General features: G+C 47.1%; 1 protein-coding gene and 1 long non-coding RNA gene across 2 annotated transcripts in view; one reads left to right on the plus strand and one right to left on the minus strand.

Moving 5' to 3' along the window:
- The window catches only part of LOC144826618 (uncharacterized), a 110,141-nt gene extending 109,954 nt beyond the window's left edge, over window positions 1–187 (minus strand). The window contains exon 1 of the long non-coding RNA XR_013609867.1: window positions 72–187. This is a non-coding gene — a long non-coding RNA (uncharacterized LOC144826618). The remainder of the gene's footprint in view (window positions 1–71) is intronic.
- Window positions 188–259: 72 nt separating this feature from the next.
- EDC3 (enhancer of mRNA decapping 3) overlaps window positions 260–14,346 on the plus strand; it is a 316,498-nt gene continuing 302,411 nt past the window's right edge. Inside the window, exon 1 of the mRNA XM_078685138.1 lies at window positions 260–358. The gene's annotated coding sequence lies outside the window, so the exon portion shown is untranslated. The remainder of the gene's footprint in view (window positions 359–14,346) is intronic.

A 14,346-nucleotide genomic window follows, 5' to 3' on the forward strand; every position in this document is an offset into this window, starting at 1 on the left:
ACCTGGCGCATAACCGGTCCATGACTAACCCTATTCAGGGCAACCACTGGAGCTCAATCGGTACTACTCACTTTCAAGCTGAGTCCCACCCACCGAACGTAACGGAATGGATGGAGAGACAAGTACGTGCGCACCAACATCCAGTCAGCATTTCGCAATTCTGTACGATGCACAAAGGTTGGCCAGGCTGTCGCCGATACTCCAATCATAGGTTATCTTACACATTAGTGGTGCCGCCCCCTTCAGAAAATTTCAGCCGAGGGATTGGTTGTTATGCGACCCGGAAGTGCTACAATGACGTCCGTTAAAAGATTAGTAAAGGAAGGCGGACGTAAGGCTGAATTTACGGACAGTCCGTGTAAGTAACGGACAGGTAGTTGGCGTAGTTTATAATCGCAAAACGGGTGGCGGGGATGGTGCTATATTTTACAGAAATCTACTTTGTGTTTTTAGTTTGTAGCTTTTGAGGGTTGCCCAATCATTAGTTACAGCGAGTCCGAAGCTGGGGTTCTGAATGTTTTTCTTTCTGTATTTCCTCGTATAAACTTGTCCTACTGCTGCCAATTAAGTATATTTTACATTGGCATCTCATACACATTTTATATGGTTTTCATTTGTAATAAAACCTTGAAGCAGGCGGAAAGGAACCAAAAGGTGCAAGATCTACGCGACCACACGTGTCTGCTATCAATTTGAAGCTAGCATCTTTGAACGCCCTAGTTGCTCCAGAGTCTCGTGTCACCATTATTGATACAGGACTAAAAGTCCCAGAACTTAAAGCTTTAAATCGCACCGGATGGGCTACTTTTGTGTGACGTAGGATAACTTGACGTCAGTCTTTTTTCTTGGAGCTAGTCAAAACATGCCAAAATGACACTTTCCTATTTTGGAGTATGCTATAATTTCAGTCCTTTTGTGTTCGTTGATTCATCCACTTTTGGTCCTTTCCGTTTTCTCTGTTTGAATTCTATCGCTTGGGCGTTGTCGGTGTTCACACACATGATAATCTTAAATGCAGTGGGATGGTGTTTGTTTCCTTTCACTGGAACCTCGTTAGTTACACATCGGTGCCATGTAGTCTGCAGTAACATACCTCTTATGTAGCCTTGTAGACCTAAGTGGGGCTTCCTTATTCATTTCAACTCCACTGTTGCTTGCACTTCATTTGGATTTTGCATACTCTATATACCTTAGTGGGGTAGTACTCTTTATAAATTGGATCAAACAACTTGTTATGGGTTCTTTCTCATTACTTCTTCGTTATCGCTGACCTTCGCATCATTACCGAATTGATACAGGATCCTTATAACGACCCTCTCTCAACTCCACACATAGTTTTATCATGATAATTATATATATATATATATATATATATATATATATATATATATATATATATATATATATATATATATATATATATATATATATATATATATACTCGGCCTGATGGATGGTGTGGCCCTAGAGGAAGGAGGTACAGACTACTATACGTGGTTGTCCAGGCGATCCCTGTGGTAGCCTTGGATATCTTTTTTCTGGTGTCAATCATAGAAGACAGTACTTTTGTAGCCTGAGTTCCCTGGTTTCGGGTCTACCATTCATGTGCTATTTTCCACCACATTTGCTGTTAATTCCTGTTTAAGGCTTTTGTTTCGAGGTTATATATTCAGCTGCTTGTTTGTGTTTTCCAGTGTTTTTAGAACTTGTTACAATCATGATTTTTTTTTATAATTCTTTTTATTAAACAAAAAGAATCTACGTTACAAGGTACCACTGTGCATGACATTCTTTAGACTTGATACAGTTCTTATTGCAAATGAGGTCTGATGTATTGGTTGGTAACATTAGTATGGCGATGAGAGATCTTCCTGGGGCGTCACAACTGGGGGAGTACAGATATTACCACAATATACTTTACTATCATTCTAGATGTGAGACCACTTTTTAGGGCGTCACCTAGACACATTCACTGTCTTTTCCCGGAACATACACCAATCCATGCCCCTTGTTCAATCCGACACGGTCGGTACCTGTAGAGCTCCCCACATTTGGGCAATATTTCGCTTTGCCACCATCAATCCCAACGTGACCCATGTAGTGCGTTTGTTGTTGAGATCTGTTGGCTCCCACACATTCAGTATACACTGCTTCACCTCCAGGGGAACAGCAATCACGAGGACCTCACTAACTATGTAGTATATTTTCTTCCAATATCTCTTGATAGGCTGACATTCCCAGAGTATGTGTAGGATGGTGCCTTCGCTTCCACAGCCCCTCTTACAGTTACTATCCTCCGCCCTCCCCATTCTCAGTAGGCATGGTCCAGTCATGTAGATACGGTGCAGTGTTTTAAGTTGGACCAGTTGTAATCTAGCTGATATAGCCACTTCTGGCACGGAGGCGATCGCCTCCACCCAATTTTCGTCGTCCAGAATAATGCCGTCCCTTTCCCATTTTTCCCGTAGTTGCGTTAGGGGTTCAAATGAGTTATTTACCAACTTTTTATAGGTGAGTGAAATGGCTTTCGTAGGCAAGTAGCAGTCTAAAATCCTGTCCTCTAGGGGTGAGGATTCAGGAGGGTCTTCGCCCTTCTGGAGGCATGTCTGTAGTACGTGTCGAACCTGTAGGTATCTAAAATGTTCTGTGGCGGCCAGTATGTTTTCCTGCTGCAGGGTGGGGAATTGTTTAACCTCACCCAGAGATCACGATCCCTATAAGATTCCATTTGTCGAAGACCCTAGTTTTCCACAAGTTCCAAGTAGGTCAGAGTCCCACTGGCGGTAGCTAATGTTGGTTTGCGTTCCCACCCCAGACTTTTCGTAACTGCATACCAAATTTGCACAGAATGCTTGGTCGGCCCAGTCCGATGGAGTTTCCCCTTGCGTGTATACAGAGCCCTGTTGTAGTTCCCTCCCGGCATTAACCATCTGTCCATTGCGTAGCCAGGGTATTTGGCTCGCCTATACGTCCCATGATTGATGGCAGCCAGGTGTGCGGCCCAGTAATATCTTTTAAGGTCGGGGAGACAGATACCCCCATCGTACCAGTTGAGATTGTTTGGAGAGTGCTATACATGGCCGGCCACTCAACAGCAGGCTTCTCTGCAGGCTTTCAGTTTTTTTTAAATAGCTTGCAGGGACAAGGTCCGATGAGTTCTGCCACACATACAGGAAGCGCGTCAAGGACATAATTTTAAATAAGGATGCCCTGTCCAACAAAGAGAGTGGAAGCGCTTACAGCATTCCGAATCCCTCTGCAATCGCTGTAAGGGTGGGAGGAGATTATGAGCAAATCTACTAGCGGGGTCAGCTGTGATGTAGATGTCTAGGTACCTAAAGCCTGTCGTGGTAATCTGCACCGGGCATGGAGGACATATAGTATTGATTTACTCCAGTTAATTGAATATGTCCAGCACAACTATGAGGGATGCCTTTGGTGAGGCCAAAAATAGGATTACGTCAGCATACAAGGAGATACGGTCTTCCCACGTGTCCGCCCACCTGAGTCCACGTATCACTGGGTCTCTCCGTATCCAGGATGCCAGGAGCTCCAGTGCAAACGAGCGGGGAGAGAGGGCAACCCTGATGAGTCCCCTTACCCAGGGTGAAGACTTTCGACTTTTTGTTGTGATAGAGGCTTCGGATATAGGAGCTGTACCCACTGGATAAAACGGGGGCCAAACCCCATTTTTCCCAGGACTGCGAATAGATCCGGCCATTCAATTGAGTCAAACACCATCGTGGCAACTAGTGACACGATTACCGCAGCTTCCTGTATGGTGGGCGCTCTCCCCATTACTCCATGTACTCTACGCAAGTTCAAGGCATCCCACGAAACAGCCACATCTCCGGACACCTGAGAGACCTGCACTGGCTCCCGGTCAACAAGAGGATCACCTTCCGCCTCCTCACCCACGCGCACAAAGCCCTACACGACCAAGGCCCGAGCTACCTCAACAACAGGATCAACTTCTACACTCCCACGCGCCTCCTCAGATCAACCAGCCACGCCCTCGCCGCCGTCCCCCGCATCCGAAGAGCGACAACAGGAGGAAGGTCCTTCTCCCACCTGGCTGCCAAGACCTGGAACTCACTCCCGTCCGACCTGCGCCTGACCCAAGACCACCTCTCATTCAGGAAGAAGCTCAAGACCTGGCTGTTCGAGCAGTAACGGCACCCCCCCCCTCCCAGCGCCTTGAGACCCTACGGGTGAGTAGTGCGCTATACAAATGACTTGATTGATTGATTGAAGGCAGTGTTGCGCTGCGGCATAAAGCCTGATTGGTCCGGATGGACCGATCACCATGACCAGCCTAGTTGCAAGGTGTTTAGCCAGGATCTTAGGTTCAGCCTGTATGAGGCACAGTCCGTCCTAGTCTTGCCTTCCTTGTGCATTGTCACCAGGGTTGCTATAGTTGGTCCCGTTGGAGTTCCCTCTTTTCTTTACTTTCTTCGAACATTGCACGCAGGTGTGGGGCAATTTTATCAGGCCTTAGTTTGTACAGTTCAATCGGCAAGCCATTGGGACTTGAGGCCTTCCCCGATTTCAGGCTCCTGATAGCTAGGGCTATCTCATTTGCCGTAAGAGCACCCTCTAAGTAATCTTTGTCTGCAGCCGACAGTAGTGGCAGATTGATATCTTTTAGGAGTTCTTGGGAGTCGTGTAACATGTAGGGTGTCTGCGAGCTATACGTCTCCCCATAGTGAGCAGCAAATGTGTTGGCAATCTCTTGGGGGCAGTGATCCGGTGACCCGCACTGTCGAGTAGTTCTGGCACCAATCTACTAACTAGCCAGTTCTTCTTTTTTTCTTTTTTTTTTTGTCCAACCATGCAATTAGTTTCCCCGCCTTGTCCCCCTGATCATATATTATACCCTGCGTCTCTCTTCCCATTACTTTGGCTCTGTCAGTCACAAAGGCTTTGTAGCTATCTCTCTTTTGCTGGAGGACGTGGAGCCTCTCTCCGGGTTGGACCCCCTTCAGTCTCCTCTTCCAAACAGGATATTTCATCCTCTAACGCAACCTCCTTGTTTGCTTTCTCCTTTCCTGCCCCTGCTATTTGGGAGAGTGCCTTTACCCTTACCACTGTTTTGAACACTTCCCACACCGTCTGGTGGGAGTGCACGAGCCCTCATTTTCTTGGAAATAGTGTTCTATTGAGGCGTGTAATGCTTTACGGACCACCGGGTTGCGGGGGTGCCGTCCGTCCCACTCTGAGTTGGCCGACAACGAAGTGGGCCCACAAAGGGGAATAATCTAAGATACCCCTCACCATGTGCCTGACCTCTCGAATATGTGCTAGTTGTTCCGGAGGGGCATGCAGGTAGTCAATTGGAGACTGGCTATTGTGAGTACCAGAGTGAAAGGTGTGGTGTCGGTGATACGCTCGTCATGTGTCAAGAAGCCGAGAGCTTCTAGAAAGTCCGGGAGCCAGCGGTTTGAGGGGCGGAGTTCTCGCGGAGGGTATGGGTCTAACATACCAGAGACCACAGAATTAAGATCCCCTCCGACCACTAGGAGAACATCCGGCACCACTAGTAGGATAGAACCCAGGTCTTTAAATGCGAATCCCTGAAGGCCCAGTGGTACATACACTGACAAAAGGGTCATTGTGGATCCCTCCCACTGGCCTGTGATGCCTGTGTATCCCCCCCCCCGTCCATCCAAGAGGATTGCACTGTCATTGGGAAGGATTTCCTCAGCAGTATACCCATTCCTCGCGAGCCTGTGGTGAGCCTGTATGTGCCACTTGGCCTGTATGTGCCACTTGCGTATATACCCACTGGTCTAGGGCTCTACATGTGTTTCCCACCAGGTGCGTTTCCTGAAGCAATACCACATCAGGGGCGTGTCGTCTGATACATTGCAACACTAAACAATGCTTCACCTTGTCCCCCAGACCATTCACGTTCCAACTCATCAATTTAAAACTCTTATCCCATTGCATAGTACAATCACTAATTTTAGTGTTTGCACATTTTATGCTGCGAACAATCACCACAATGGCATTTTTCAAGGGCATATAAAGAATTTTGCTTTTAGTCCTTCCTTTCATTCGTTCACTCCTATTATTCCTTCTTTCTTGCGCATCACGCTCTCCCTTCTATGATTTTTTAAAAACGTTATTTCTTTCACCTCCTTTCTTATTTTGCTTCTGTTGCTCTGACTCCCCTTCCCAGCTGGCCAGTCCCAGCCCACGGCAAAGACATGCATGGCTAGAGATATTTCTGTACCTCATTAAGGTTTGATTGCATCAAATAAAAGTTTAACGGTGTGCACTTAATGGATGACCCTACAGATCTTCAGTCAAATGGCACCAACTGCAAGAATCTGAACTGGGAAGCTTATCTCTAGGGAATATGGTATCCACAGGGGTACACAACAAGTCTGCCCCCTGTCCCTGATATTATTTGTTCTAGCGCTGGAACCATTGGCTCTCCGTATATGGCGAGAGGCCGCAGGGTGTGGTATCCCTACAGGCACTCTATTGCATCTGGTATCAGCATATGCAGATGATCTTCTTATATGTGACGGACCTGTTGGAAGGACTGGGCTTGCTTCGAACTGATCTCGGGTTTATCCATCAATGGATTGAAATCTAATGCCTTTTTCTTTCGCGATCAGCCACACCCGTACTATATTACTTTCGGAGAACTCCAGCTGCCAGTGGCCCCACAGACCTTCAAATACCGGGGCATCGATGTGTATCGATCGCAGACAGACATGTTGGAGAGCAACCTGGGCAAGGCTATTCGGGGCATTCGCTCGCAGGTGGCTTTCTGGAATACGTTGCCAATGTCGGCTATGGGACGCGTGGCTTTATCCAAGAGGGTGGTACTTCCCCGTCTTTTGTATTCTTTCACGAACCTGCCATTAATACCCGCAGCAATATTTTTTTTTTATACACTGGACACCATCCTGGTAGACTTAATATGGGGAACGGGCCGACGTCCAATAAGTCTTAAGAAACTACAACGCAATACTTGGGAAGGCGGACTGGGGCGCCTGACTTAAGAACTTTTTATTATGCCTGTCAAGTACATCGGCTGTCCTATTGGACTGCGGGACGCAACTTACAGGAAATTGATTACAGTCCCAGGCGCTTTGAGCAGGGAATGCTCCATCCTTTACTATTGCCCCACGGTAGACCGCGCCATGTACTACCGGGACTTCTCAGGACGGGGCTGCAATGTTGGAGGAAGGCGCTACAGTATACCTCTAAAGGCGGCAGATATGCCACTAACATCCTATTGGTAGGAATACCATTCGCAGCTGGCACGCTAACGCAGAGAATACTTGGACCCTGGACGGATGTGGGGGTGGAGACCATTGGTGCTTTTTTTTGGAATGGGACCACAACACTTTCATACAAGCCACGGTAGCTCCTCCCACTCTCTACATGACACAAGCCACCCTACTGCAATATTTTAAGACAATGGGTCCCACAGTGGGAGGAACCCCAGACAAATGAATTTGTTAAATTCCTGTATTACATGGGGCGTGGTAGCCATCTTTTTAAATGGTTATATCTCAGTATATTGACACATGCCCAAATTCCGCTAGAAGTCACGCGGGCACAATGGGAGGTGGACGTTGGACGGGACCTCACGGACAGGGAATGGGGGGGACATATTGGAATACCCTCAGAAAATACCACGCAATGCCAAATTCAAGTTTATTCAATGCATGCTTATACATTGAGCTTACTTGACGCCGCAAAGACTGCACAGAATGTCCCCAGAAACTGCACACTGCTACCCCCGATGCAAAATACCCGAAGCGGACCTCATCCATGTGGTGTGGTCCTGCATTTGCCTTGGTGAGTTTTGGGGGGGGCAGATTACACGTATGTTTGCAAGACATCACACTGCTGCCCATGGGAAATACGGCTGTAGAATGAATTTTAGGGGTTCGCAAACAGACGAACACACAAAAGGTTCAACTTCGTTTTTTGGACATAGTGCTTATAGTTGCAAAAAGATCCATCGCCATACCCTGGAAGTCAGCCAGAGCCCCCACCCTAGGTGGGTGGCATACTGAAATGCTCCGATGGGCGGTAGCTGAAAGCGCGGCACTGCATAGGGAGGAGGCCCGTGGCCTAAGGAAACATCCAATGTCCCTTGTTTGGGATGCCATGGTGGAAGTGTAGAAGCTGAAATAGAAATAATTAATGATTCCACACATATGACTCATACCGGATGCTGTTACAGACATTCCAAACACTTCATAGTAACTGGGATCACACAATAATGTGCGGATTGACCCACTTGGGTAATAGTTGAAGTAGTGGAATCCGACATTGGACATAGAAATTTAAACTACCTGGAGACGTTTAATAGATATGCACGTTCCGTAGTTCGAGCCGGAGCTGGGAGGGGGGGTGGCTGTGTTAGTAGGGAGGAGGGTGGGGTATTTGGGTACTGATTTATTAGGACTATTCTGATGAATGTGCTGTACATCCTGTAAGGAGAACTTAATGCACAGAACTAAATGTTGGCTGAAATCTCTTAGGATGATGATGATGGTGGTTAAGTAACATACTGCATGCAGATATAATATAGCACAGAACACATGGGATGTATACGAAGACATGCGCGATATATCTGTTTTATTGTTTGGTAAACTACAAAAACAAAAAACCCAATAAAGTTTGTTAAAAAAAGTTTAATTTGGCCAGGAGACACACGTTTGTCTGTCACCTTTGTGACTCTGGCCCTTGTTCCATTGATGGCTGTTGTATGTACTTGCCCAGGGTCCTGGGAGGGACAAGCAAAGATCTATGCCACCATCACAAACTAGAACAGCCTTGGCTGGAGTTCTGACTCCAATCCCAAGGTTCATCCTGGTGTATTCTCCTTGGCTTTTGGACAATCCGCATTATTTGTCCAATCGGTTTTCACCGTACAAAAGTAACACCAAGGTGGTGTCTTGTCTTTTTTGTTGGATTGTGACTCTTCCCCCCTCCCCCCCCCTCCCCCCATGGAGGTTTTTGGGGCCCTTGAGAAGACCCTTTTTTGTCTTTACCCTTGTCCCCACCCTTATCTTGAGCCTTAAAAGAATCTTGCTTCCTCTGGTCACCACCACTGTTCTGGGGTTTCTACTTCACCCTCGTTCTGATCCACTTATCTGCTTTCTTTCCTAATTCTTGGGGAGAAGTCGGATCTGAGTCCACCAGGTATTGATGCAAAAACTGATTTTGATAATTAAGTATCTGCTCCCTCACAATCAAATTGTACAATCCTTGATAGTCATGCACTTTGCTGGCAAGCAACTAACCTTCCAGAGCCATAATGCCACTATCCACAAAATCTACCCAGTCCTGGGCCTGTGCTTTCTCGGTGTGTCTGAACTAAATCCTGTATTGTTCAGTGGTTAAGCCAAACCCATCAATGAGAGCACTTTTCAAAACTGAGTAATTGTCCGCATCCTCTTCTCTAACAGTGAGGAGCTTATCTCTACCTTTGTCCGCAAAGGAGAGCCACAAAATAGCTGCCCACTGCTCTTGAGGGACCGTCTGAACTTTACGGGCCCTCTCTAAAGCAGTTATCCATTTATGGATGTCATCCCCACCATGGTAGGGAGGGACAATCTTGTTCAGTTTCCTATGTTCAAAGGAATGTTCCTTAACTCTAGGGACACTATTGCTGCCAACATGGGACTTTAGCCCTGACATTTTCCTAGCTCTCTGGACTTCTAGGGACTCTCTCTCAAGGGCCAACTGCTCTTGCCTAAGCCTTGCTTTCTCAAGCTTTAGAAGCTGGTACTCCCTATCAAGAGAGTTCCCCCTTCTCTGAGAAATGGAGGTCCCTGCTGACTGTCCTAGGCCATTGGATTCTGCAGAGGAGGAGCTAGACCTCATTGGTCTACTCTGCACCTTCGCAGGAGGATCAAAGGGGGCATCCTCTAAGACACCTGTGTTCTCTGGGAGGTCTGAATTGTCCAGGTGGGAGTCATCAGCCTCCCCCTGGTCAGGGTTAGATTCTAGGTCAAAGCGGGGTCCCCCTCCTGGCCTATCCTCATGCCCTGTCACACCCACTCTATCCTGTTCATCTGAATCTGAAGATTTCCTGAGGTCATCTAAGTAACACATCTAAGAGGCGTTGAGTAGTGGCTTCTTTCCCTGTCTTCAACTTTCCAGAGGCACATAGCACTTTCAGTTCTTGGAACGAAAGTTCACTGTATCTAGCAGTCAGAAAGCCACTGGCATCTCCTTTGGAAGACATACTAATTGTGGTGTTGCACCTACCTAACCTAGGGGGAACTAAACTCTCTTAGGTTGGAGAAAGGGTGTGCTAGACCCTTGCCTTACCCAACCCCAAGTTTAGTAGAACTTACTTATTCTAAGCTCATATTATATGTGCCTAACAGTAGTGATAGTTTGTCAATTAATCAATACAAAGATTTATCTGGTAAAACGATGCAAGCTAGAATCCCAGCCGCTGCACACCAACGTGAGAGGCTTGCCTGATGTATGATGTCCACTTATGTAAGTGGGCACCTTGTACCAGTCCAGACAACCCTGATGGTGATTTTTAGCGGTCTTAGAGAGCTTTCTAGGGTTGTTAAGTGGTAGCTGTGGAGAGCAGCCATCAGGCCTAGTCCAGGAGTGTAAAGCAGCCTGTTTTACCAGTTTGCAATCTTATAGTATAGATTAAGTAAAAAGAACCACACCAAGTATTTATAAAAATATGTATTTAGTATATGATACTCTCTAGAATGCTCAAGCAGCTCCAACACGGAGATCAACACAATGCACACAATACTTTAGCAAAGAAACGCAGTAAATAGAACGAAATACACAGTGGCCGGGAGGGGGGGGCAGCAAACCATATACTAAGAAAGTGGTATAAGAACTAGGACTTGAGTCAGGACAATGTTGAGAGGACGTAGTATTGCTGGGGACCCACCCAAGGTAAGTAGAGTGGGACCCCACGGAGAGCGTGTGCTACGTACAAGTCTATGTGCAAGTCACTGCTGGATTTTTAAGGATTAAGGACCCTTCCCAGTGGACCCTGAAGAAACCCTGTGGAATACAGAAGATTGGAGAGCCACCCAACCTTGGATTCCCTAGTACCCGTGTTACCTACACCGGGGAAGCCGGGTGCATATGTATGAAGTGGTGTCAGAAACCACTGTCAAACCCAATGGAGGACTTCAGGAAAGTGCCGCTGCTGGAAGATGAGAAAGTGTCAGTGTGAATCCAAACGTAGATTCTTGAATAGGAGTACCTGAAAGCAGAGGGGACAGAGTCTGTCGCTCGGGACTGACCAGAAGACATCGGAAGACGAATTTGTTGTCGGGTGCTTCATGAAAGATGACAATGACCTTGACTCTGCAGCTGTGTGGACCAGGTGATGTTGATGAAGACCAGGACCGGGATACGATCTGTCCCACGAAGGATGTCGACTGCTATGGGCTCAGTGTCTGGCGGGAGCACCAACAAGCCTTGGTAAATGCATCCCACACAGGATGTTATGAAGATACAAGGTCCAGGGTACTCACTCCAAGCTGGGGAGTCGGGGCAGACCCCAAGCAATCAGGGGAGCCCAAGAGAAACAAAGGTGACCCTCAAATGGACCCACAGGCCGGAGTCGCAAGACTACCTCGAGCAGCTCACCAAAGGAGCATGCCACTGTGCCCACAAGGCGGTGTGGATGAAGATCTTAGTAGAAGTTGCCAGAGGTTGGGGCTACTTGGAGCCCAATGCACTTGTTGCAAAGGTGCCATCAAGCCTTTGCACTTGCAAAAGAACACAGTGCACAGGGGTTCGGGTATTGCAGCCCCCAGGAGGGATACTGGCATCAAACTCGGTGAGCGGGCAGCTCAGCTCTCGAGGGACGTAGAAAGCCACCATCTGCATTGTTGAACCCGTCTGAGTCTGCAGGAGCTTGGGATCAGCAGCCCAGTAAGCAGTGTTGAGGTGCTTGTGAATGCATGGCAGTGACTCCTTCACTTCAAGGGAGATTCCTTTAAGTCTCTTTGAGGCTCCAAAGGCCTTGGAGTGTTTCTGTACGAAGCACAGTCATAGATGATGCAGCAGACAAGTCGGGCCCTTACAAAGTCCAGAGTGTTCAGACTGTAAAAGTGCAGTGGTGTCTGATCTGTATCTTATCCCACGACGAATCTTGGGACCTACACCCAGGTAAGCCCTTAAGTACCCTAGGGAAAGGGTCGGGAAGATTCAGGGGAGCCCCCCAGAGGCAGATCTGGACAGGGGGAGGTTACTCCTGTGTCCAGTTTCGCGCTAGAGCGGGAGCCATCTGCTCCCAGAACAGATTTGAGCTGGACTATGCACAGGGACACCAAATGTGCCCCTCATTCAGACTTTCAGAAGCTGGCAAGGTCACCCACCTGGTCCCAATACATTAAATCCTGTCTGGGAGGAGGTCACACCTCCCTGTGACGGGATGCCTATTGTTCCACCTTCCTCTGCTCGAGCTTGGCTCAGCAGCAGGAGGGCAGAAATGTGTCTCTGGTCAGTAGCAACCATTTTGTGCTGTCTGGGACTAGAAGGTTGGCACCAGGAACACAGAGAGCCTAATGAATGGCATCAAAACTCTCACACCGTTTACGGTGTGGAGGCTGTGATTACAACATGTTTGATACCAAACATGATGGGATTCGTTGCATCTGTTTTCGAGATGGTCATCGCGTAATTACGCGTTGCCCTTCTATATAGTATATGGCTACTTCACTGACCCGGGAGAATGGACTCCGTAGGCTGCAGGGGTGTCCTGCTCATGTAGGGGCACCCTCTCACTAAGAACCAAGGACCCTGCCTTCAGTATTGCAAAGGCCTGCTATAGGTTTTAAGTGCAGTGACCCTTAGATATAGTAAACCTATATCTTTAGTAAGTGGTGCATGCACCAACTTACACAGGCTGCAATGGCAGGCCTGTAGTTCTATGTTGAATGGTCTCTCATGGGTGGCATAGTACATGATTCAGCCCATGGGAGACCTCTGGGGTACCTTTGCCCTGGGTACATGGGCACCATACACTATGGGCTGACAAGGGTACTCTAGTATCCAATATGGGAGGTACCTAAGTGCTGAACATAATAATTTAGGGAGAAAGCAGATAGACTGGGATCCTGATTAGCAGGATCCCAGTGAGACTAGTCAAAACCAGCATCAAATCAAGCAAAAAGTAGGGGTACCCATAGAAGTAGATCCTACTTTCCTACAGTGAATACATCCATTTGTGAGGTATTTGTCCAGGTATTTTAATACCTGCTTGCTTTCCTGTTCAGACAAGGCTTTGATGCCACTGCAATGGAGTTTGGCCTTTAGTTTCAAACTAATTGGCAATCTAATTCCCTATGCGGAGCCACATTCTGAGCCCTTTAGTCACTAAAAACATCTACTAAATCTGTGTGTTTGTGTGTATATATATATCTGACATATCAGAAGTGGTGTCAGAGCTTATATGCAAATGTTGGCCAAGCTGATTCCACAACGTATTGAGCCTAGCAATGACGCCCATCGTATCTGGACAAAAGAGAGACGGACTTGGTCATGCAATGTATATTAGGATTGCCTTTCATAAGCCAAGGCACTCCAAATATGATTCCATAGAGAGGTGCAACAATTTGGTATAGATCACATCCTTTGGTAAGACTCCTGCCCCTATCGGGACATATAATTGTGACTTTATTTGTTTGATGGTTCGGTTACTCTGAGGTTAATGAAGAACCATTTATTGCTCTTTTTTTGTGTGCAATATGCTAGGTCCCCTTACAGAACCCCCAATTGCAAAAATTTCCTGGAGCATCCGAATCTTTCATTACGGAGAAAAGGGTTGATTGAATTGTTGAACAAATAAAGTGTACACCCTTGCTAACATGTAACTGAGGCTTGTAAAGTGCTCACTGCTTCTTTAACCTGCCCAGAACCCTTGGTTGCTCCTTTCCAAAGTATTTTAGGTCTATTCTCAGTTTTTCTCAAAATTACTTTCTTGGCCCCAATACAACCAAAGATTTGATTGCCTCCTTTTTTGTACTTTTGCTTGAACAGCAGCTGTTGAATAGCCCAATTAATACAGGCTCTCTAAAATCCAGAGAGAACAGTGGGTTTCGCAGGGACACGTGATCAGCTGACCCGGATGACCCTGAAAGGAGGTGTGTGGGTATGTTGTAACTTCGCAACCTCCAGGTGTTGAATTGAAAAACACAGTGATGATAAGTGGGTAAACTGGTAATTGCCAGCCAGTAACCCCTTGTGGCGGTTCTGCCGTGAGGTGCTCTCTCTCTTTCCTCACATTTTTCAATGCAAGAAAGGTGGGGATTATAGATGGTAGTGGACATGTTGGTTATTAGTTTATAAATGTGACACTGTGACCTATAT

Source organism: Lissotriton helveticus, chromosome 3_2 (assembly GCF_964261635.1).
Source record: "Lissotriton helveticus chromosome 3_2, aLisHel1.1, whole genome shotgun sequence".
Classification (NCBI taxonomy): Eukaryota; Metazoa; Chordata; class Amphibia; order Caudata; family Salamandridae; genus Lissotriton; species Lissotriton helveticus.